Raw genomic sequence first — 24,307 nt, 5'->3', positions numbered from 1 at the left:
GGGGGTTTTCATATTGCAGCCCTCAACAAGATTAAAGACAATGCCTGGTTTCATCCACTGCTTCACTAGTTAAATGCTTAGAAGACTTTTAATGAGCCTCTTATACGTAAACAAATTAATATGCATCTTCCCTGTTTTATGTTTATTAATCAACATGTCTTCACTGGGAATGTTCTAAACAATTTACACAGGATTTCATCTTCTTAGTTTTTAATAAAATCCTGGCATGCTTGAATTGCTTGTTCAAAGACCTTATTCATCTTAACTCCTTGAAGAAAAGGTGTTAAGAAATTGTTTGTTCTTTCTAACATCTACACAGCAGGGTACATTTTTTTTTGTGTCCCCATTCAGTCCTCCACTATATGGTTGGTTTTGGTGGGGGGTTTTTTGGTAGTAATTCCCAGCACCCAAACAGTGTTAATCACCAATACAGAATGGTTACCAACTGGTGAAAACAAAAAGAAAGGCAAAGCCAAATAAATTCAATGATAGATCTAATCCTGGTCTCCTTCCCAGTGAGTAGGCTGACTGGTGAAAATGTCCTTGCCAAGGAAAAATCAATATAGAACCATTTATGTGCTTCCACACTCAGATACCCCAGTAAAGATCCTGCTGTTTGGGTTGTTTAGTTTATTTTCTATTGATACAACAATTAAGATCAATGAGAAGCAAACTTCAAAGCTTGACAAGTCCTGTGCTTTTCACATCTTCTGTAAATGTTCATGTCTTCCTTAAACAATGGTCATAACAAGTCCATGTGATGCTCTAGACTTGGGGAAGAGTGTCTGGAGAGCTGAACCTGAGGGCTCAGCAGATCAACAGCCATATGAAAATGAACCAGTGTGTGCCCAGGTAGCCAAGAAAGGCAACAAAATCTGGGCCTGTAATCAGCAATTTTGTGGCCAGCAGGACCAGGGAAGTGATTGTCCTCCTGTACTCAGCACTGGTGAGGCCACAGTTTGAATACTAAGCTCAGTTTTGGGCACTGTGGTACAAGGAGGACATCAAGGTGGTGGAATAGGTCCAGAGAAGGACAATGACACTAGAGAAGGGTCTAAAGCACAAGTTTTGTGAGAAGTAGATGAGGGAACTTGGGATGTTTAACCTGCTGAAATGGAGGCTGAGGGGAGACCTTCTTGCTTTCTGCAACTCCATGAAAAGAGGTTTTAGTCAGGTGAGTGTTGGTCTTTTCTTTCGAGAAACAAGTGTTAAACCAAGAAGAACCAAGTTGTCCCAGGGGAGGTTTATAATGGGCATGAGGAAAAATTTAATCCTTAAAAGGGTTGTCAAGCTCTGGACAAAGTTGCCCAGGGCAGTGGTGGAGTCCTCATCCCTGGAGGTGCTTCAAAGCTGCATAGGTGTGGTGTTGAGGGGCATGGTTTAGTGGTGATATGGCAGTGCTGGGTTAATGGTTGGACTTATCTTGAAGGTCTTTTCCAGCCAAAATGAGTCTATGATCCTATAATTCCATTTACTTCTGTATAACACAGACATAAATTTCATGAATGGGCTAGATAGGACTAGAAAATCAACAAATTGAGGTGACCCTGACATACAACACTCAGCAGTTGAAGGAAGCTCTTAGGTGCAGGAATAAGGAACAGCTTGCTTAGTTCCACAGTAGGCACACCCATAAATTCACCAGGGAGCTGAGACATCATTTTATTAGAGACATAAAACTAATCTGTAGCATTTTTAAAGCTTAAATCAAGTGGCTGTTGAAAAAAAAAGAAAAGGAAAAAAAAAAAGACACCTCCCCCCCCCAAAAAAAAAAAACAGAAAAAACCCTGCATCAAAACCTATCCAAGACTTCTGCCCAGGAGGAAAATATTCTTATGTCATGTTATCTTCATAAGAAGTACAAGTTAGCCCTCTAGTTAAATCTTGAAGTAATTTCTGAGAGAATGACAGACACATTTTCACTTCTAACAAAACAGACAAGGGAAGAAGGAGATTAGATTGTAAAAGATGAAGACAATACAGCTTTTGTTGATATTCAGAGGATAAAGCTCATCAGGCAAAGCAAATACCCTGGTTGCTTTGGTTCCTGACTTGATTCTCTAATCTGCAGTAGCAGATAAGCTACTCGGCTCCTACCTGATTTTCGATATACAGGGTACCAAGTGGGATAACTGCTGGTTTATGAAGGATGTCCACTGAAAAAGTGAGGGTGAATATTCCAAGCAGGTTCATCCATGAAAGAGCCTCTGAAGACACAGGCCTATTCTCCAAAGAATTTACCCATGTTGTGTCCTCAGCCTTACTCATACATTCTCAAAATGGCCATGGTTAGTGGAGCAGATGATGCTTTACTATTCCTCTCAGCAAAGAAAACTAATTCCAGAGGTGTCACTACTTTGTTTTCTTTCTTTTTCTTTTGAATGCCACTCTTCTTCCATTTAGCAGATATGATTTCATTACAGACCTGAGGACATCAGTTGTCATCTGCTCTACATAGTTCTCAGTCATAACAGACCTACACACTCCAAATATGTGGCAATTTTGAGACAGATTCAGTTAATTCATACAATAACCAAGGAAGAAGGAAACATGTCTGCTTTCAACCAGAAGAAAATGCTGGGGTCAATGGAATTTTTTGGATGAAAAAAATCAAACAGTCATGAAAAATAGCAGTTATTGCAGCAAAAAAAATAGAGAAACAAGTTTCCATTTGATCAAGTTAGCACTGAGCTTCTCTGGAGATACTGTTGTATGCCCCAGAGGAAATATTTAATGTAATATGGTTCTGAAAGCCTAGTTTTTCACCTTCGATACACTGGGAAGCATATGGTCTTCATCATGAAGGACATAGGATACTTGGGGAAACAAAACTGTTGAAGAACAACTAATGACTGTGGCTTAAAAGGGGAAGCTGAATTAATTACCCTAGCATGATGACTTCATTTAGCTGACTTCTACAAGATGTTTTATCAGTATGCATGGTAAATTTATGGTAAGTTCCCAACTTGAAGGGAAAAAGCAAGCTTCTACAGATAAACTGCTGCACTAACTATTCAGGTAGTATTTGAAGGTTGCCATCATAGCAATGGTCTCCTATTGCTACCTTGCATCTGTGATTCTGTGAACTTGGCACCTTCTGCTACTGAACCCTGGAAACTTCTTGTTACCTTGTGACAGTTTCAGGGGATTTTCTTAATGATGATCAATATCTAAAGGGGCAAGTGGATGGGGCAACACGTGAAGTGGAGCCCAGTGACAGGAAAAGGGGAAACAGGCATAAACTGGAATCCAGGAGGTTCTATCTGAACATGAGGAGAAAATTTTTTGCTGTGAAGGTGCTGGAGCTCTGGAGCAGGCTGCCCAGAGAGATTGTGGAATCTCTTTCACTGGGTAGATTCCAAATCTGCAGAGTTTCCATGGCCAGACCTCTTCACTCACTCTGCAGTTTTCAGATGAACTGAACTTCTGTTTTATAAGGGGGGGGGTGGGGGGTGGGAGGGGGACACACAACAAAAATGAAATGAGGGCTGGAAGCCCTCTGCTGTGATGACATGTTAAGAGAGTTGGAGTTGTTCAGCCTGGGGAAGAGAAGGCTCCAGGTAGACCTTCTTTTGGCCCTGCAGGACTTAAGGGGATCTGTAAGAAAACCAAAAAGGGGGATATTTGGACTAGAGAGAAGGAAGAAATTGTTTGCCATGAGGGTGGTGAGACACTCCTGGTTTCCCAGAGAGGTGGTAGATACCATATTCTTGGAAACATTCCAGGTCAGGTTGGGTGGAGCTCTGAACATTCTGCTCTAGTTGCAGATGTCCCTACTGACTGCAGGGGCACTGGAGTAGGTGACCTTTAAAGGTCCCTTCCAATCCAAATCGTTCTGTGATTCTACAATTCTCAGTATTCCAGGTGTTTTCTTACGCCTCGCTGGTACAAATCATGAGGTAAAAAGGGAAGAGAAGATCTACTGATTCATAGAGAAGAGTTTTTCATCCCAGTGGAGCACACCGCCTGTCATGCCTGAAGCTGAGCCAGGTACTTCTTCCCAATTCCCCTGCTGGTGCCTGCAGCATTTTTCATCCTGCTCTCCTTCTGCCAGCTTCAGCAGGGTATCGAGCAGTGATGCCTGACAGTTGCAGCTCTGACCTGAGGGACCAGCCAGCCCCGCTCTAGCCCCTGGCACTTTAGCATCCCATTTAATCCATGATCTTGGCTCCTTCCCTGCTCTGCTCTGTTTTCTCTGAGAATATGGAGCAGAGCCTGACAGACAGGATCAATTTCCATTGCAGCTGCAATTCACAGCTCATTTCTCTGGAACTTCACACTTTACTTCTTACCACAAGTACAATGCCTTTTTAAAAAATTATTTATTTATTTTCCCCCAGAACTCAATTTCAGAATCAGAGGAGGGGTTATTTAGGTATATTTTTAGCATCCTGCTGTTGGTCATCAAAACATGGGTTTGGAAGGAAAACTCTGACATGAAGTTTTGTTTTTCAAGACCTACTGAAACAAGAGATGAGGAAAGCAATATCATGGGGATTTTCTCCATGATACTCCAGTGGCTGCAGACATCTGGTATGTGTTAGATACTATTGGAAAGACATCTGAAACAACTGCAGTGAAGAATTTACGCCTTGTCTAGGCAAACTATTAGTGTGGGTTAGCTCTGTAGCAACTCCTGTGGTTTAAATTCCAGATGGGACATTATTGTCCTTCCAAAGGAAATAAAGCCTGCGCAGGATAAGAAAATACACAAATTTAAGATGAAAATTGAATCATTTCAGATTTAAGGTTGGGGTTGAAGCCCCATCCCTGGAGACATTCAAAGTTAAACTTGACTGGGTCCTGAGCAACCTGATCTAGTTGGAGATGTCCCCAGTCACTGACGGGAGGTTGGACAAAATGACCTTTGAGGGTCCCTTCAACCCAGTGCATTCTGTGATTCTGTATTATCCACTACACCTCTTTTAAACACAAAAGCTAATTAAAGGGCATTAAATGTACAGACATTGCCAGAGATTGCCTAAGCAGTCTTGTTCAGATCACTTAATATCTTTTTACATCAGCTCACTCTGAGTAAAGTCATAGTGCTCGAGCATCACCATCAGAGGGTGTTGCATACAATTTCATGGAAATACTGGAACAGCTTGCCCAGAGAGGTGGTAGAAACACCATTCTTGGAGACATTCAAAGTCAAACTTGGTGAGGCCCTTTTTCATGTTCCAGGAACACCCATACTGCAGTGTTGGAGACCATAAGCACATACACACTTCAGACTTGATTCCACATGATAAGTCAGGGCTACATGTATGATTCAGCAGACAACTTAAGACATGTTTTGTTTCACAGGATCACAGAATGGAGGAGTTAGAATGACCTCTGGAGATCACCTAATCCAACACCCCTGCTAAAGCAGGGTTACCCAGAGCAGGTTACCCAGGATTGCAATGTCCAGGTGGGTTTGGAGAAGGAAGCTCCACAAGCTAGCAAGTTTCAAAGCAGGTTGCTTGTGTTTTAAGTCAAACCCACGTTCTAAGAGTGCTGGAAAATGACCACAGAAGACACCCAGCATCTCCTGGAAAGATTTCAAGCTATAGTATTTAAAATTCCTACTAATCATTCACTGTTCCTTGCTAATAGGATTTCCATAAGAACATGTCCCCCCTTCTGCAAAAATAGATGCCTCCCACAGAAAAGCAGCCACTTCTATCAGTCTTCTAAACGTACTCCCTGACATGTTAAAAAATGTTGGGATGCAAGCCCCGCAGAGCTTCAGCTCTAATGAGAGAGAGAGCTATGAGACAGCAAAACTGAAATGATAGTCACCTGAAACATGAAAAAGGAAGGGGTAATCAATTTTGTAATATAGATTATGTGCTGAGAACCAGACTATGCCTGTTTTTCTCTGGGCAAATTCTGGGGGGTGGAAAAAATGGCTTCATTTACTTATATTAATTTTTAAATTATTTTCCTAGTTTAATTTTTTCCCTTCTTCTTTTAATTATATCCTTTTAATCATATTCATTTGTCTTTCACAATGAAAATGCCCATGAAGGATGATGACCATGAGCATGTATGTACCCTAAAGTCATCAGGATAATAACTATGAGCAGTACGGAGATCATTTCTGCACCCTTCCAAGTTATTGCTGGCTCAGAGCACTGAGAGGCAGGACTAAGAATCAGAAAAGCATCAAATGCATCAGGTTGGAACAGATCCTCAAAGGCCACTTTGTCCAACCCCCTGCAGTAAGCAGGAACATTTTTAACCAGATCATGTTGCTCAGGGCCCCATCAAGTTTGACCGTGAATATCTCCAGAGATGGGGCCTCCACCACCTCTCTGGCCAACTTGTTCCAGTGTTCAACCACCCACATAGTAAAGAATGTCCTCCTTATGTCTAGATCTACCCTGCTCTAGTATAAAACTATTGCCCCTCGTGCTATCACTACAAGTCCTTGTAAACCATCCCTCCCTAGCTTTCCTGCAGGCCCCCTTCGGATACTGAAATGCTGCTGTAAAATTTCCCTAGAGCTGCTGCCTTCATGTTTCTCCCAGTACCTTTACTAGCATCATCAGCATCCACTGAGTCACAGATGGGAGAAGTTGTCATGAGGAAAAGCCTTTAGTGTAAAGAAGCACATCTCAGGGCAACCTCACCCTAAACAGGTTTCTGTCTCTGGACTAAACCACTTCCTAGAATCTGAGAGCTGGAAGGTTCTCATTGATAGGATGTACTCATAGTCATCCCCTTTTTCCTTCCAAAGATGCTGGCAACCTACTGGGCAAAAGAGAGAAGTGATCATCTCCCAAACTATCCTGCTGTCATTATGACTATAGAATCACAGAATGGTTTGGGATAGAAGCAACCTGTAAAGGTACAGGATTCAGATACACGACCTTGAACTTGGCCCTTCCAACCCTTGTCATCTGGTGATTCTGTGACATAATACTGCAAGATTAGAGACATCCCCAGAGACATTCAAGATTAGATTTGATGGGTCTCTGAGCAATCTGATCTAGTTGGGGATGTTCCTGCTTACTGCAGATGAATAAACCTTATAGCAGCCTTCTAGTACCTGAAGGGGGCCTACAAGAAAGCTGGGGAAAGACTTTTTACAAGGGCTGGTAGTGATAGGACAAGGGGGAATGGATTGAAGCTGAGGGAGGGTAGATTTAGACTGGGTATCAGGAGGAAATTCTTTACAGTGAGATTTGTGAAACACTGGAAAAGGTTGCCCAGAGAAGCTGTGGATGTCCCCTCTCTGGAAGCTCAGGTTGGACAAATTCTTGAGCAACCTGGTCTAGTGGAAGGTGTCCCTGCCAATGGCAGGGGAGTTGGAACTAGATAATCTTTGCAGTCCTTTCCGACACAAACCATTCTTGGATTCTAGGATTCTATGACCCTTTTTCATCGCTTTCTCTCCAATTCTTGGCTACACATATCCCACAAGGTGTGTGTCTTCAGACTGACATTCAAAGATGAAAAATATATGAGTGTGATCATCAATAGCACCCTGTTAATCATCAGTAACACCCTGTTAATCAACAGGAACTCCTCTTTTAATTATGAATAACAGCCTTTTAAAGTTAGTAGTTTCTATATGTTTTCTTTCATGACCCAGAGCATTCTATGATTCACTGTGACAGCTGATATGAACTTTTCACTCGATAACAAAATTTAAATCTGAGCCAATGCAAACTGACTCTAATATTTCTTTATGTTGTCATTTTATAGGTACACTCAGAGTGGTGAGTCATTTAAATTCTAATATGGATATTATTCAAATAGAGAATCGAAGAAAAACACCATTCAATATAGGTTTTTGTCAAATTACTTACATTAGGTGATTACTCCTCCATAATCAAAATCAGATTTTTAAGTATGAAGGATACAAACAAGATTACCTTCCAAATCTGCAACTCAGGCTTTGGTTGCTTGTTTAAAATGACATACCTAGCTATTCAGTAATCACTTTATAATAACCCCTTTCATTCCTAAATCTACTTAGCCATCAGCCCCTAGTGAGGAAACTGCTGGCAGTGGTTTTTACAACTACACATTAGTTCTACATTTCATGACAAGCTAATTCTAGAGAGTTTGAAAGACAGACAGGTGTTGGGTTCTTCAGGTTCTCTTTCTTTTTCATGAAGGAAGCACACCTCTTAACTGAGAAATGAAAAAATAAAGAGCATAGACATATACTTTGCGCTTCACATGTATGGCAGTGACAATTTATCCCAACTTCACCCCAGGCACCTCTGTGAATATGTAAATCAATGAAAAATTAAAGGTTGCAAGAAATACTTCGCACAAGAATCACTATGAGACTCCACAGCCCCCTGGGCAGCCTGTTCCAGTGTTCTGTCACCCACACAGTGAAAAATTTTCCCCTCATGTTTCCATGGAACTTCCTGTGCCTCAGCTTCCACCCATTGCCCGTTGTTCTGTCACTGGGCATCACTGAGCAGAGCCTCACTCCATCCTCTTGGCACTCATCCTTTACATATTTGTAAATATGAATGAGATCACCCTTTAGTCTCCTCCTCTCCATGCTACAGAGACCCAGCTCCCTCAGTCTCTCCTCATGAGGAAGATGTTTCACTCCTAATCATCTTTGTGGCTCTGTGTTGGACTCTTTCAAGCAGTTCCCTGAGGTTCTTCCTGAACTGAGGGGTCCAGAATTGGACACAATGCTCCAGATATGGTCTCACCAGGACAGACTAGAGGAGAATGAGAACCTCTCTTGACCTACTAACTACACCCCTTCTAATAAACCCCAGGATGCCATTGGCCTTCTTGGCCACAAGAGCACATTGCTGGCTCATGGTCAATCTCCTGTCCACTAGGACCTCCCAGGTCCTTTTCCCCTTCACTGCTCCCCAGCAGGTCAGTCCCTGTCTACCATTGGCAGATCGATCAAAAAGGATCTTTGAGGAAAATTAGAGTCAAATGACCTATGTTCATGGAATTATATGGTTTGGATGGGAATAGACCTCAATAATCATTTAGTTACAACCCCACCTGCCACGGGTAGGGGCACATTCCAGTAGACCAGGTTGCTCAAGGCCGTGTCCAACCTGGCCTTGAACACCTTCATGGAGGGGGCATCCACAGCTTCCCTGTGCAGCCTGGTTCATGGCTTGACTACGTTTTTGGGGAAGAAATCTTTCCTGATATCAACTCAAACCCTCCCCCAGTGCACCTGATCTGACACAGAGACACTTTTACCCCGTCACGTAACTCCACACCTGTGGCACCCTTCAGAAGCTGGCACAAGTGACAGACTTCTAGACCAATTTACACAGCATGCAGCCCAGATGCTTCTCATATTTGCAAAACCACAAGCAAGGCAAAGAGAGCTTGAGGTCTGAAGCATTGCTCTTACGGCCACCTGATGTGCCTTCTTCACATGGTTGCAGCAGTTATCATGTTCACTGAGCATGAAACCATCTATTAACACAAAGCCAACAGAGAAACTTCCAGATAGAGTAAGAGGTGGTACAGGGGCATAATTAAATATCATGATGAGAAGAACATATAGAGTTTGACCATACACCATGAACAGAGGAAATAGCATTATCCTAACAAACATTCTTCTGCTCAGTGGTCAAAACATGGGAACAGAAAAAAGTTCTCACATGAGGGAATATCCTTTTTTCTAGTCCATTTTCCTGGAAGCAGCTGTAATACATCTATGACATGTTAGCCTGGCAAACCATTCTCTATATACAGTAGGATATGTATTTTTGTACAGTAGTCACCTTCTAATTGTGACTAATAATCATAGGATCATAGAAATGTTAAGGGTGAAAAAGATCATCAAATCCCACTGTAAACAGGGCACTGTTTACCACTAACCATGTCACTCAGCACCGTATGCCATGTGTAGATTTGTCACTCCAGGACATAGCTTAATGGTCAGGGTAATGTTGGGTTGAAGGTTGGACTTCATGACCTCAGAGGTCTTTTCCAACTTAATGATTCTATGATGCTAATAATTTCTTGCTGATTGTCATTCCCTCTGAAAACTACACATAATATCTTTGTACATTAGAGCTCTTGAATAGTACATATATTAAGAGTACCTGCTGTTGACATTGTTGGTTGAATGTACTCAGCCTTTTTCTCCCTACTGTAGCACATCATCTAGAAAATATCTTGAAGAGCTCCCCCAGATTGTTCCCTCTCTTCTCCCAAGTAAAATGTGATAGGGCAAGGGGAAGTGGCTTCAAGATGCACCAGGGAGGTGTAGGATGGCTATTAGAAGAAACATCTTCACTGAAAGGGATCTCCACCACCGGAATGGACTCCCTGGGGAGGTGTTTGAAAGACCATCCCTGGAAGTGTTTGAAAGACACAGAGAAGTGGTGCTGAGGTACATGGTTTAGCACCAGACTCAGTGGAGTTAGATAATGGTTGAACTTGATGATCTCCAAGGTCTTTTCCAACCAAAGCAATTCTGTGACTTTCCCTGGTAGATTTCTTTGAATTTTACTGTGACAGCGGAAGAAATTACTTGCCACCAGTTTCTCTGCTTTACCATGCCCTGTACAAAGCAAACATCAGAAATATGCTTGCTAATGAAGGTAATTGATGCTGCTATACTCTGAAATAAAGAAGAACTATCACATCCTTTCTTCTGACACACTTCTTTGAAGGAAAGAAACTTCCAGTGGAGCAGAACGGAGAAGAGCTGGGGGAAAAGTGTGTAGTGGATGGTAAACTGCTTCTAAGTTAGTTCTCCTTTTCCTCATAAAATTTAAGAGTCCTATGATTGCCCCAAAAATGCATATACCTGGGAATTTGATGTCTGCCTCAGATACAGAAATATAAGATACTACCGACATAAATAGCAGACAAAGGAATAGAAGCACAGAATAAAGAAGAAAACAGGACAATAAAGATGTTTTTGTGTATCCCAGGTTGCTTAGGCTAGTGTGGTTTATCTCTTTTAAGCTGTGCCTCTCTCCCACACATGGTCTTGAGTCTCTGTGGTTTGTTTCCTTTCTCTAGTCATAAAGATGAATCATTCATCAGGACTACATTTCCCTGCGTTGCCTGCAGCATCCCCTGCTTTAATCACTACAGGTCACTTTGCATTTGGTCCTTTTGCTTCTTTCCCCTCTTCTAAATTTGGTCCTGTCAAGTGGATTAAAGAACCTGTGCATTTCTGCCAGAACCATAACTGACATGGAAGAACATAAAGCAGCCATCAAATATTCAGGAAGGTGGAGGTTATGGGAGGTTGCTAAAGTACCTGAAATCCTGAGTGAAGGAGAGGGCATAGGACTGGATTACAGTGTCACTGGTCAAAGACTGCTGGTTGCCTCACTGTGGAGACATAACCCAGCTTCACAGGTCACTGTTCTACCACCCAGCTCATAGGAAACAGAGAGAGTGACGGGTAAAAGTCCACCAGATATAAGCTGGTTTGACAAATTACAGAACTGCGTATGACGGCAATTACATAAATCCGAAAACTGCCTAATTCTATCACCAGTGACCCAAGATTCAAAGTCCATTAGGCATTGTTTTTTCCCAATTGAACCAAACTAATGGAAAATAATTGCTACTCTGAAAAAGGTCACACTCCAAGTAATAAAAAGGCAAGTGCTATACAACCACTATTCATAAGTTACTCTAATTTGAATTTATAAATTGCTGACATCTGTTACGAACCATAGAATCATTTCAGATGGAAAAGGACCCTGAGATCAGGACTTTCTCATCACAGCCTTTCCCCTGTCTCTATCATGATTATGAAATGAAAAATTCAGGCTAATGGTTTACATAGAAGTTGCAGAGTGCCCAGGTTTTCATTTTAAGGCTCATCTTTCCTACCCTAATTAGGGAGAGAGTAAAAACAATGGAAGAAACCTCCGAAACTCCAAGGCATAAGGACCTACAACAGCTCAAAATCATCAGCTCCCAAAGTTTTTGGGCACAGAATGGCTACAGAAGTGTCTCTGTTTAAATAGGAAAATAAAGTTTTCAAACAGTTTGCTTTTAAAACATAGGAAAAATTCAGAAAGAGATAAATCACACCTATTAAGCATGAAAATTTCTGTGATAAGAAATCTAAGCTCTTATTTGTAATTTAGAATTGAATCAAATGAGATGGTGACAGCAGAAAACCTGATGCTTTGGAAACTGTAGGGGTCATCTGTTTTAATCTTGAATTATAGTGCTTACTATTGTCAATAACCTCCATGCACACAAAAATGGTATGCTGGATTTGATATACATAGGCACACAAAATCTAGAAATATTCATTTAATGTAAAACCAACTTAAGCCAGAATTTTCTCAACACCTATACATCTGCTTTGTGGCTGTGTAAACTTGCCAGTAGCACAACTGCCTTCTAAACCATGGCATGTTTGGAGGAACTAATTTCACTGACTTGTAAATAGGGTTGTGAATTCAGAACTCTGTTTTGGATAGTTCATCTGGAAGAACAGAGCAGAGCTGCTGATGAGATATTGTTTTTATCATGAGGTGCAACAAAACCAAGTGCAAGGTCCTGCACCTGGTTTGGGGCAATCCCTATTATCACAGAATTGGCAGGGTTGGTACCTCAAGGATCATCTAGTTCCAAGCCCCCTGCCATGGGCAGGGACACCCTCCACTACATCAGGTTGCTCAGAGCCACATCCAGCCTTGTCTTAAAAACCTCCAGGGATAAGGCTTCCACCATCTTCCTGGGCAACCTGTTTCAGTGTCTCACCACCCTCATGGTGAACAACTTCTTCCTGACATCTACTCTAAATCTCCCCTTTTCTAGCTTGGATCCATTCCCCTTAGTCCTATCATTACCTGATGTACTAAAAAGTCCCTCACCAGCTTTTTTGTAGGACCCCTTCAGTTACTGGAAGGCTACAAGAAAGTCTCCTCAGAGAGTTCTCTTCTCCAAACTGAACAAACCCAACTCCCTCAGCCTGTCCTCACAGGAAAGGAACTCCAGTCCTCTGATCATCCTCATGGTCCTTCTGTGGACATGTTCCAGCACATGGTGAAAGGATGGAGAACAGCCCTGTGGAGAAGGACTTGGGGACGCCGGTGGGTGAAAAGCTGGACAGCAGCCATGCGCTCACAGCCCAGAACCAGCTGGTTTCCTGGGCAGATTGGCAGTAGTGTGGGCAGGAGGTAGAGTGAGGGGATTCTGCTCCTCTGCTCTGCTCTACTGTGACCCCATCTGCAGTTCTGGGTCCAGCTCTGGAGTCCTCAGCACAAGAGAAACATATGCCTGTTGGACTGGATCCAGAGGAGTCCACAAAAATGATCAGAAGACTGGAAGCCGCCTGCTGGGAGGAGAAGCTGAGAAAGCCTAGAGAAGACTCTAAGGAGACCTTATTGTGTCATTTCAGTGCTTAAAGGGGACAATCAGAAAGATGGGGAAAGGCTTTTTGGCAGGGGTGGTTGTAACTGGACAAGGGGTAGTGGTTTGCAAATGAATAACTAGATTAGATCTATGGAAAGAAATTTTTTACACTAAGGGTGCTGAAACACTGGCCCAGGGTTGCCTAGAGAGGTGGTTGATGCCCCATCCTGGAAACATTCCAGGTCAGGTTGGCTGGGGCTGTGAGAAGCCTGATCTGACTGCAGGGAGGTTGGTCAATCCATAAGAGATGGATTTGGATTTTGAATATTTAGGTCTGATCCAGGCACACGTGAGACTTCCCTGAAGGACGAGCACGGTATTAAGACCTCCATAAACACCAGAATAAAATAGACAGTAGATTTTGCACTACAGAATTATTCTTTTTTGGGGGGTGGTGGTTTGATTTTGGATGAAATCATAGTATATTGATTATTGGGGCAGAAAGCAATCATTTTGAAGTGTATCAGTGCTAGCAGCATGACACCATGGTAATTGAAACAATATTATTTGTGAAAGTTACAAAAGACTACTGGAGACATGTGAAAAGGAAGTATCCAAGACAGAACATCTTTCTTATGATAACTGCTTTTCTCCCTGTCTGTGAAATTACGAAAGACACAGGCATTTTTTACTCCTGCTAAATAGTTAATTAGATATGCTACAGAATAATGATTTTAATTAAGAATTAAATTAAATGGGGAGTTTGCATGGTCAGAACTTTCAAGAAGTTTTAAAGCACATCAATTTCAGACCTCCGAGAGATTATTTTTTTACCAATTTTTTTCCTAGTCCTTATTTATTTGGAGATTTCAAGTTTAATTTAGACTCATAGAGTCATAAAACCATTTTGGTTGGAAGAAACCTTTAAGGTCAAGTCTAACCATTAATCCAGCACTGACAAGTGACCGCTGGACCATGTGGACCATGTCCCTCAGCAGGATATCTGCACATGCATAAAACCTTCCAGGGATGGTGACTCTACCCTGAACAGCCCATTCCAGGATCTTCTCATCCTTCCCATTTAAGATTATGTTTGAACCCCAGAAGAGATGTTCACCACAGTACTCTCCATAGGCATGTGCCTGGTATTATGATAGACATAAAGTCCTATGCTTCAGAGGCATCCCAAAAATCTTCATCCTTGCTGTCTTATTTCCTGAGTGACAGGTGTAGTAAAGCTGCTGGCTCCCACAAACAGGAAAACACACTCTTGGTCTTCTTCATGTGTCTCAGCTGCCCTTGGCAAAATGCATCCAGAAGTGGAGAGAGGAACAAAGGCTCCAACTAACTTTAGCTGCTTCTGGGATGCAAAGGGGACCTACCACAAACAGATGAAGGATGATGAAGGAGCTCATGAATGCTAGAGACCTTTGGTTGTTCTGACAGCCGTTAAGAGACCCTTAGAGAATGCTTCAGGTTAATCTGTTTGATAAGATGCAGAAGTGCCAGAAGTCTCATCAGAAAACCTCAACACTAGCTGATAGCTTAATTTAGTAGGTTAAGTGCTTATGAAGAAAGAGCAGACAAAAGCTGCTAAGTCAAATCAGATGAACCTAGTTTAGAATCAGAGAATCACAGAACTGATGAGGTTGGAAGAGACCTTTCAGATCAAGTCCAACTGATTAACTGGAGTTCACAATCACACCACTACCAATAAGATATTATCACTAAAGCATGTCCCTGAGCACCAAATCCATGTGTCTTTTAAATACTTCCAACAATGATGACTCCACCACTTCTCTAGGCAACCTCACGACCATTTCTCTGAAGAAATTTTTCCTAATATCCAACCTAAACCTTCCCATGTGCATTCCCATTTTTCCTAATATCCAGCCTAAATCTTCCCATGAGGCCATTTCCTCTTGTATATCTCTTGTTACTTGCAAGAACCGACTGACCCCCTTGAGGTACCTGCGGGGAGTGATGAGGTGTCCTCTCAGCCTCCTCTTCTGACGGCTAAACAGCACCAGTTCCTTCAGCTGTTCCTCATTAAGACTTGTGTTCAAGGCCCTTCAGTAGCTTATGGAGTTTCTGCCTTCTAGGCAGAGGGAGATCTAAGGCACAGCACCTATTCACAGAATCTCCAAATCACAGAATCACCAAGGTTGGAAGAGACCTCAAAGATCATCAAGTCCAACCTGTCACCACAGACCTCATGACTAAACCATGGCATCAAGTGCCTTGTCCAATCCCCTCTTGAATGCCTCCAGGGATGGTGACTCCACCACCTCCCTGGACAGCACATTCCAATGGTGAATGACTCTCTCAGTGAAGAACTTTCTCCTCACCTTGAGCCTAAACTTCCCCTCTTGTTCTAGTGATGGTTGCCTGGGAGAAGAGACCAACCCTCTCCTGGCTACAACCATTCTTCAGGTAGTTGTAGACAGCAATAAGATCTCCCCTGAGCCTCCTCTTCTCCAGGCTAAACAATCCCAGCTCCCTCAGTCTCTCCTTGTAGGGCTTGTGCTCGAGGCCTCTCCCCAGCCTCATTGCCCTTCTCTGGACACATTAAAGTGTCTTGATGTCCTTCTTAAACTGAGGGGCCCAGAACTGGACACAGTACTCAAGGTGTGGCCTAACCAGTGCTGAGTACAGGGGCACAATGATTTCCCTGCTCCTGCTGGCCACACTATGTCAAATCATCTATTCAAAATTTCTCTAGATATATTTGCAGTACAAAGTGTTAAAAAACACATCCATGAAGTCAGTTACAAATGGCAGAACAAAACTTTGGGAGGTTTCTGTCAGCTTCACAGGAGTTAATCATGACCCACAGATAAATGAATTCACATAAAATAAGGCAATAATTCCATCTGCAGTTTTCAATGACTTCAGATTCCATCCTTTTGTTCATGAGGTTGCTACAATCCCTTGACAAAAGCAAAGCCAAAAGTTTATTACTATAGACACATTATTCTTTACAGGATGTTCAGCAGACCATAGGATTGCCTATGAGACTGTAGGTTGTCATTAACAGTTTTACTCTCATTAAAACTGAAAAGCTATTAAAATTACAATAAATAAACCCATTTGCTCCAGCAGAATTTGCAACTTCTTTCTGATTATAAAAATAGACATATTTGTCCTTATCTTGAAGTAAAGATGTTTCTTACATGAAGAGGGAAATAGGTACAACTAAATGAACAGAGCAATACTATGGAGACAAATGAAACAGAGTTATAGAAGTATAGACATGTGGTTGGAAGAGACTTTTAAGATCATCATGCCCAACCTTTAATCCAGAACTATGTGGTCACCACTAAACCATGTCTCTCAACACCACACCTACAGGACTTCTCAGTCCCTGCAGGGATGGGAACTCCATCAACACCCTGTGCAGCCTCTTCCAGAGCTTGACAACCCTTTTGGGGAAGAAATTGTTCCTAATGTCCAACCTAAACCTCTGCTGGTGCAACTTGAGGTGGTTTCCTCTCCTCCTATCACCTGCTCTTTGTGACCATGTAGGGGGTTGGACTAGATCACAGTATCACAGTATATTAGAGGTTGGAAGGGACCTCAAGAGATCATCAGGTCCAACCCCCCTGCCAAAGCAGGATCACTTTAGGGTAGTCCATGCAGGAATACATCCAGGTGCGTTTTGAAAGTCTCCAGAGAAGGAGACTCCACAACCTCCCTGGGCAGCCTGTCCAGATGGGACCAGTGGTCTCTTCCAACCCCAGCCATTATGTGATTCTGTGATCTCGTATGAGATATTTACTGATAACACATGTGGTGAATAAAATCAGGCTCTTCATGTGACCGTTGATCTCTAGAACTGTTCCAAGCTACTGCAGACTGCAGATCACAGCCAGCTCAATGTTCCAAGCATAATTGCTCTGAACAGCTGCAATGGTAGGAAGAGACATTCCTCAATGCTGGGGATGAAAGGGGGGTTGATGCTACCTTGAGCACTACCAGGTGAGCATCCTTGCTATTGTGAGGAATGAAATATCAGCAAAGACAATGCTGAAGTTTAAGGGATGGAAACTGTCAGATTCCAGAGGAGAAAAAGGAAAACATCTTCTTTATGGAAGGATCATTGAAAAGGAAAGAAAGAAAAATCTTTAATTACCAACTTTAATTAGCAATTATTTTAATCAGAGAATTATATGGATAGAAGACTCCAAACACTTGTTATACTGTGAGTCTCACATTATTTCTGTAAAGAAAGTTTTTTTTTTTTTGAGTAATGTAGTATAATGTACTATCGGAGGGTGAAGGGGAGCAGAAGTCCTTCAGATAAATCAAACATTTGTGGCTTGGGGCACATGGAAAAATTAAAGGTGGTAATTCTTGAGGTTTCCTTTCCTTTGCCAACTGCTTCTACTTTATACAATGTGTTTCTTTCACTTGCAGCCAAAATAAAAACAACTTCATCAGATGGCAAATGGCTCACCTTGTGACCACAGGCTACCATCTCAATCTTGTGTTGGGAGTGAAACATTGCCTATAGGAAAACACACTCTGTCATCTTGGTGCAGGAACCTGACACCTAATGTATACATCCAGGGGCTGAATTTGGCCATGTGAGTGCAGGAGAAATAAATCTATCCTTTCAACCAAAGATAAATTACAATGGTACATACCTAAGCCAAGCTTATTGCCCAGGGTGCCTGCAAACTGCTTGCAAACTACTAGTTGTAAGAAGAGAAAGTACTAGAGGCCCTTGTATCTACAGAAGACCTGAGGCCCTTGAATCTTAAAAAAAACAAACCACCAAAACACACCACCAAAACCCAGCCCATTTGAAATAGTTTTCAATTCATCTTTCTTCTTAAGCATATATTTTCACTTAATGGTTTTCCCTTACCCTGCATGATGGTTCTTTAATCTTTCATACCAATTCCTAGCATGATTAAACACAGTCAGCATCCACTTCATTAAATATTTGATGATTCCTTAGCTCTCACAAAGTGAAAAGTTTCTGTGATTTTTTATTGTAGGGTTTGGATGTTTTGTAACATCTTAAAAGGACACTGAGAAGCTTTGATACCTAAGTATACATTTTGATGTAGAACAGCTAGTGTAAGAAATGCTTTAATTCCAAGTAATAAATTTAATATGTGTTGACCAAAGACTTGAACATACAGCTTTGTTTCTGATAAGTTTTTATGAAACTGCTGGAATCTTGGAGTCTGGAATGGGACCAGCAGACACCTCAGAAGTCCATATGATGACTAGAATGGTTTGGGTTAGAAGGGATCATAAACATCATCTAGGTACAACAGCCCTGACACGGGCAGGGGCATGTTCCACTAGATCACATTGCTCAAAGCCCCATTCAGTCTCATCCTTTATGTGTTCCAGGACGGGGCATCTACCAGCTTTCTGGGCAACCTGTGCCAGTGTCTCACCACTCTCACAGTGAAGAATTTCTTTCTAATATGTAATCAAAGTATATCCTCTTTCATCTTGAAACTGTTACCCCTCATTCTATCTCTACACTCACTGATAGAGTATGTCCCTCACTTCTGTAGGCCCCCTTTAAGTATTTTAAGGCTACTCCAGTGTCTCACCACCTTCTGTTAAGAATTTCTTCCTAATATCCAGTCTAAATCTAACTTCTTCCAGCTTAAAGCCATTCCCTCTCATCCTGTCACCATAAGCCCTTGTAAAATGTCCCTCCCCAGCTTTCTTGTAGGCTCCCTTCTTCTACCAGAAGGTCTCTTTAGAGCCTTCTCTTCTCCACTCTAATCTGCAGCAACTCTCTCAGCCTGTTCTCACAGCAGAGGAGTTCCAGCACTTGGATCATTTTTGTGGCCTCCTGTAGACCTGCTTCAACAGGTCCATCATTTCCTTATGCCAAGGACACCAGAGCTGAACATAGTGTTTGTCAAACAATGAGGCTGTCCTACCATAGTGATAACAAATTTGCTCCTTCAATCTGCCATGTCATTTTCCTAGAGCAATTTGGTTTCTGTGAACAAGACAGTTTTGCTTGGTCATTTTTTTCTGCAAGGTAGAAGGTTGTCAACTTCCTTTACCAATGAGGAGCACATTTGTTCAGCTCACTAGTCACTCTGAGATGAAATATCAGATCCACATTTATTCACTGGGCAAAAGATTTAATGCCGGTGAATCATACAGCCTCCACATGTGATAAAAGAGAAGTCATGATGTTTACAGATTGCCCTACTGGAAAATGAAACAGCAAATGAATAAAGAATGTTGAAGTCTGAGATTTCATGATGAATTTCAAGGTTATCCAGGGAGTCTAAGACCCTAACTGGATCATCAAAAGGACATCACCACTTCTTGAAGTTAAAGCTATACAGCCACAATAACAGTATTCATTCCCTACATGCAATCTTTTCTTTGCAAGCCTACTGGTAAAACAGAAGAACACCACTTCTGATTTCTCTTTCTAGAAGGCATGGAAATATCAGTATATTTCCTCTTTTCAATTCACTGCAGTCCACTGAATAGTCAATGATACCCAGAAATAGCTTAGACAGGTGTAGTCTTTGCAGGATAAAAAAATTGTCTGGATTGCAAAGCCCAGAGAGTGGTGGTGAATGGAGTTAAATCAAGTTGGTGGCCAGGCACAAGTGGTGTTCCTCAGGGCTCTGTTTTGGAGCCACTCTCATTTAGTATCTTTACCAAGGATCTGAATGAGGGCATTGAGAGCACCCTCAAAAAGTTTGTGGATGATGTTAAATTGAGCAGGAGTGTTGATCTGCTCAGAGGTAGGAAGGCTTTGCAGAGGGATCTGGACGGGATGGATTGATGGTCTGGCATCAGTTGTATGAGGTTCAACATGGCCAAGTACTGAGTCCTGAACCTGGGTCATAACGATTCCAGCCAATGCTATAGGCTTGAGGCAGTGTCTGGAAAGGTGCCCAGCAGGACAAGATCTGGGAGTGTTGGTTGACAGCCAGCTGAACATGAGCCATTGTATGCTGAGGTGGCCAAAAAGGCCAACAGCATCCTGGTCTGTATGAGGAACAATGTGGCCAGCAGGAGTAGGAAAGCAATTGTCCCCTTGTACTGGGCACTGGTGAGGCCACAGGTTGAGTACTGCATTCAGCTTTGGCTGTTGCAATAGAAGAAGAACACTGATGTGCTGTAAAGTGTCCACAGAAGAGCAATGAACCTGGTCAAGGATCTGAAGACCATGATTTATGAGGAATAGCTGAGGGAGGTGGGATTGTTTAGTTTGGAGAAGAGAAGACTGCATGAAGACCTTATTGCTATTTAGCACTACCTGAATGAAGGTTGTAGTGAAGTGAGTGTTGGTCTCTTCTCCCAGGGAGCAAGCAATGGGACAAGAGGAAATGGCCTCAAATTGTGCCAGGAGAGGCTTAGGTTGAGTATTAAGAAAACTTTATTTACTGAAAAAGTGGTCAGGCATTGGAGCAGGCTGCCCAGGGAATTGGTGTAGTCATGACTCCTGAAGGTGTTAAAAAAACATGTGGACATGGCACCTCAGGACATGGATTAGCAGCTTAGGGGGCATGGTGGTATTGGACTTGACCTTAGAGGTCTTTTCCAGCCTTAATGATTCTATGATTCTATGAAATATAAAGTGAGAATTACTCTAAGAAATCATGGCTTTGTTGTCAGAGGTCTCTAAGGTACTACTACAGAACAAGGTGAACTGGGTGCCTAATGGAGCTCTGTACTAAAGATGTGGCATCTTTTGTATGATCTCTCTGTTGGTATTTCCCACAATTTGTAGATGAGACTTGTAGCAGCTGCTGACACATCTGGTGATACTGGGAGCTGGTAATTATGGGGTGGCCCCAAGGTACCTCCTTGTAGGGGAAGATTAGGCTGATCAAACACCAAAATCATGTTACAACACCTCCTCTTATCACAAGACGAGAGAGGAAGTGAGACTTACAGAAAGATAGCTCCAAAGATGTGTAGCCTGTAGTGTGAAATAGGCAGCTGACATCTAAAATGATCAGTGGTACCTGAGGCCAGACTTGAACTCTCCACACCACCAGAGCTGCAAAGCTCTACAGAGTTGGAGGCCATCCTTTTCTGCCGTTACTTCTGTACGACCATAACTAGAAACTGCATTTTGGATTAATCTATGTGCTTTCAGCACAGTATCTAATGTCACTGAATGGGATTGGTTCTGTTCTAGCACAAACCAGGACATGGTATTGAAGGATTTAAGCTCACAAGCAAGAATTAATGTTTCTGACTTTTTCATTAGTTCTTCACACACCATGTTTGACAGAATTACTGTACCACTCACTGACACAATCCACTGGCCTCCAGACATCATGACAGCAATGTTCTTCTCAAACCTGACACCTCTGTTTCATTTCCAGACACTGATTCTCCAACTTCTAGCCAATGCATTTTAAAACAGTAAACTGTTAACATTACCAGCAACATATTGATCAGACTGAAATCCCTATCTGCAAATTTACAGCCTTAATTTCCAGTAGGTTTCATCAATTACCTTCAAGCAGATGAAGATGTAAAGGAGCCATTAACATGTGTCAAGGAAAATGTTAGCTAGTCTCTCATGTAATTATTAAAATTTAATGAAAACAATAAATAAATAATTACTTATATAGAAGTGGAGAGGAAAAAAGAACAAGCACTTGTTTAGGGTCAGACAACAAATTCAGAATTACAAGCCACAGACCTTACAGGTTAATTCTATTCTATTCTATTCTATTCTATTCTATTCTATTCTATTCTATTCTATTCTATTCTATTCTATTCTATTCTATTCTAATTGCATTCTCTTCTATTCTAATTCCAGGGGCAGAAGTACACAAGGAAAGAGCAGAACTCTTCCAGTTGCAGAACAAGAAAGAAGTCAAAGCTCCCTCACACCAACTCCCTTCAAGTCCCTGGATATTCAACCTTTCAACCAACATCAGTTCTCTCCTCAATTAGATACCAGAAACAAATTCTTTACTGAAAGAAAGGTCAAGCATTGGAGCAGGCTTCTCAGGGAAGTGGTGGAGTCACCATCCCTGCAGATGTTCAAAAGCATGTAGACATGGCTCTTTGGAACAGTGCTCATAGCAGTGCTTGGTTGACAGTTGGACTTGATCATCTTAGAGGTCTTTTCCAGCTGTAATGATTCTATGATGCTCTGTCAACAAGTTATTCCCAAAACTGGATTTCAGGCCCTGGCTTTCTGACAGTCCCCATGCCTGAGTTATTCTGGATAAATAAAATCCTCTGTGGCCTCCACATTTCTCATATTATGCCTGAAATAGTTCTGACTACCTTCTTCCATTTGTTGTTTTACTCTGAGAGATGTTTTTGTCTGATTTTTTGTTTTAGTTTTGCAAGCATTGTTTTATTATCTTTCACCTCCTCATCATGGGGACATATTAATTTTTCCCTACCTATTTCCACATTCAATATCCTCCTAATTCCCTCCTCATTCACTAAGCCTGTACTAATTATTTTCTTCATCTCAGTTCCTCACCCTCAGCCCTTGACTGTTCTATGTGTAAATCAATGCTGTCTCTCCTCTGGTTGTTTTTTTGTTTACAGCTTTTTCTAGAGATGTATTGTTTGTCACCATTCTAGAGCTGCCCTAGGCATGTCATGTTCTTCCTCAAGCTCATTTTCCTCCTATACTTCAGGGCCATGATGATAGTCAGCTGCTGCACAAACACTTCACAGTGTTATCCTGTAAAAAGTATTGCAACAGCCATTATGCTTTATCATTTCAGAAGAAGTCTTCTTTCATGTGTCCAAGTGGAAAACTTGTACCAGTAATCCCCTTCCAGGGGGTTGGAACTGGATGATCTTTGAAGTCCTTTCCAGCCCTGACAATTCTGTGATTTAAGAGCAGAATTGGTTTCGTCAAATACAGAACATTTTGCTGAAGCAACCTATGAATAAAAGCTCTTCTGATTCTTAGACACACATGAGGATGCTTTTCACCATGCAGGGCACCTCAAAGATCACAGAATCACCAAGGTTGGAAGAGACCTCAAAGATCATCAAGTCCAACGCATCGTCAAAGAACTCATGACTAAACCATGGCACCAAGTGCCATGTCAAATACCCTCTTGAACACCTCCAGGGATGGTGTCTCCATCACCTCCCTGGGCAGCCCATTCCAATGGCTAATGATTCTCTCAGCGAAGAACTTTCTCCTCACCTTGAGCCTAAACTTCCCCTGGCACAGCTCGAGATGAACAAGACCTCTAGGAGATCAAATGAATTCTTATCCCACTACCCTTCAGTAGATTATCACCATCAGCCCATTGTACATTTGAAGAGCAAATGGGGCATTTTCAGAGGGAGCAAGAAGATAACTGTATTTCTGGAGATGACACTGGTCTGATTTAATTGACTCAAAATTTCAGTGACTCAGCTAAGGACCAGAACTTTGTCTTCTCTTTGACAAAACCCTTTGGTTTTGCTAATTATTTCTGAACAAAGACAGACACTTGAATATATGTATGAGTTTTGTGACCCTTGCCAGTTGGAAACACAGACAAGAGGACTTCTATGTGAAAATTTAAAACAACTTGTGAGGTTATTTTCATGAGAAATATTCCAGAAGAATCTGAAGGCTCAATGCCTCCATTACAAGGGCTCTATCTGCCTACAGCTCTTTTTATTTTCCCCTGTCTCCTCCCCATAACATCCAATTCCTCATTTTCTTCATGATTATTCCTTTTCCAAAGAAGTTATTTTACTTCTTCACACCTATCATTCTTATACTGAAAATATCAATCTAAAATAAATGTATGCCATTTATTTAAGTGTGACAAACTTGTATTGTTTCCAGTTCCACTGATAATGCTAAAGCTGGGAAAGAAAATTCAATATATTCACACTGCACTTTTTTTTCCTATTGTGAATAGAGTAACCCACTTTTCATTCATTAATGGCATATTATGACTCCCAAATGGGGAAGAGACAGAAAAACTACAACAATAATAAAAAAACCAGCTCAGTCTTGGCTATTCATTTCTGTCTAGCTCTACAATATCCTGAAGCCTTTTATATGGACATTTTCTGGAATGTA

General features: G+C 41.8%; 1 protein-coding gene across 16 annotated transcripts in view; it reads right to left on the bottom strand.

Annotated features, from left to right (window-relative positions):
- PTPRM (protein tyrosine phosphatase receptor type M) overlaps positions 1-24,307 on the bottom strand; it is a 514,813-nt gene that overhangs the window by 252,101 nt on the left and 238,405 nt on the right. The gene's annotated exons all lie outside the window — the stretch shown is intronic.

This window comes from Dryobates pubescens, chromosome 9 (genome assembly GCF_014839835.1).
Source record: "Dryobates pubescens isolate bDryPub1 chromosome 9, bDryPub1.pri, whole genome shotgun sequence".
NCBI classification, from domain to species: Eukaryota; Metazoa; Chordata; class Aves; order Piciformes; family Picidae; genus Dryobates; species Dryobates pubescens.
Note: the sequence above shows the minus strand (reverse complement) of the source record. Positions and strands in the feature narration are given on the sequence as shown.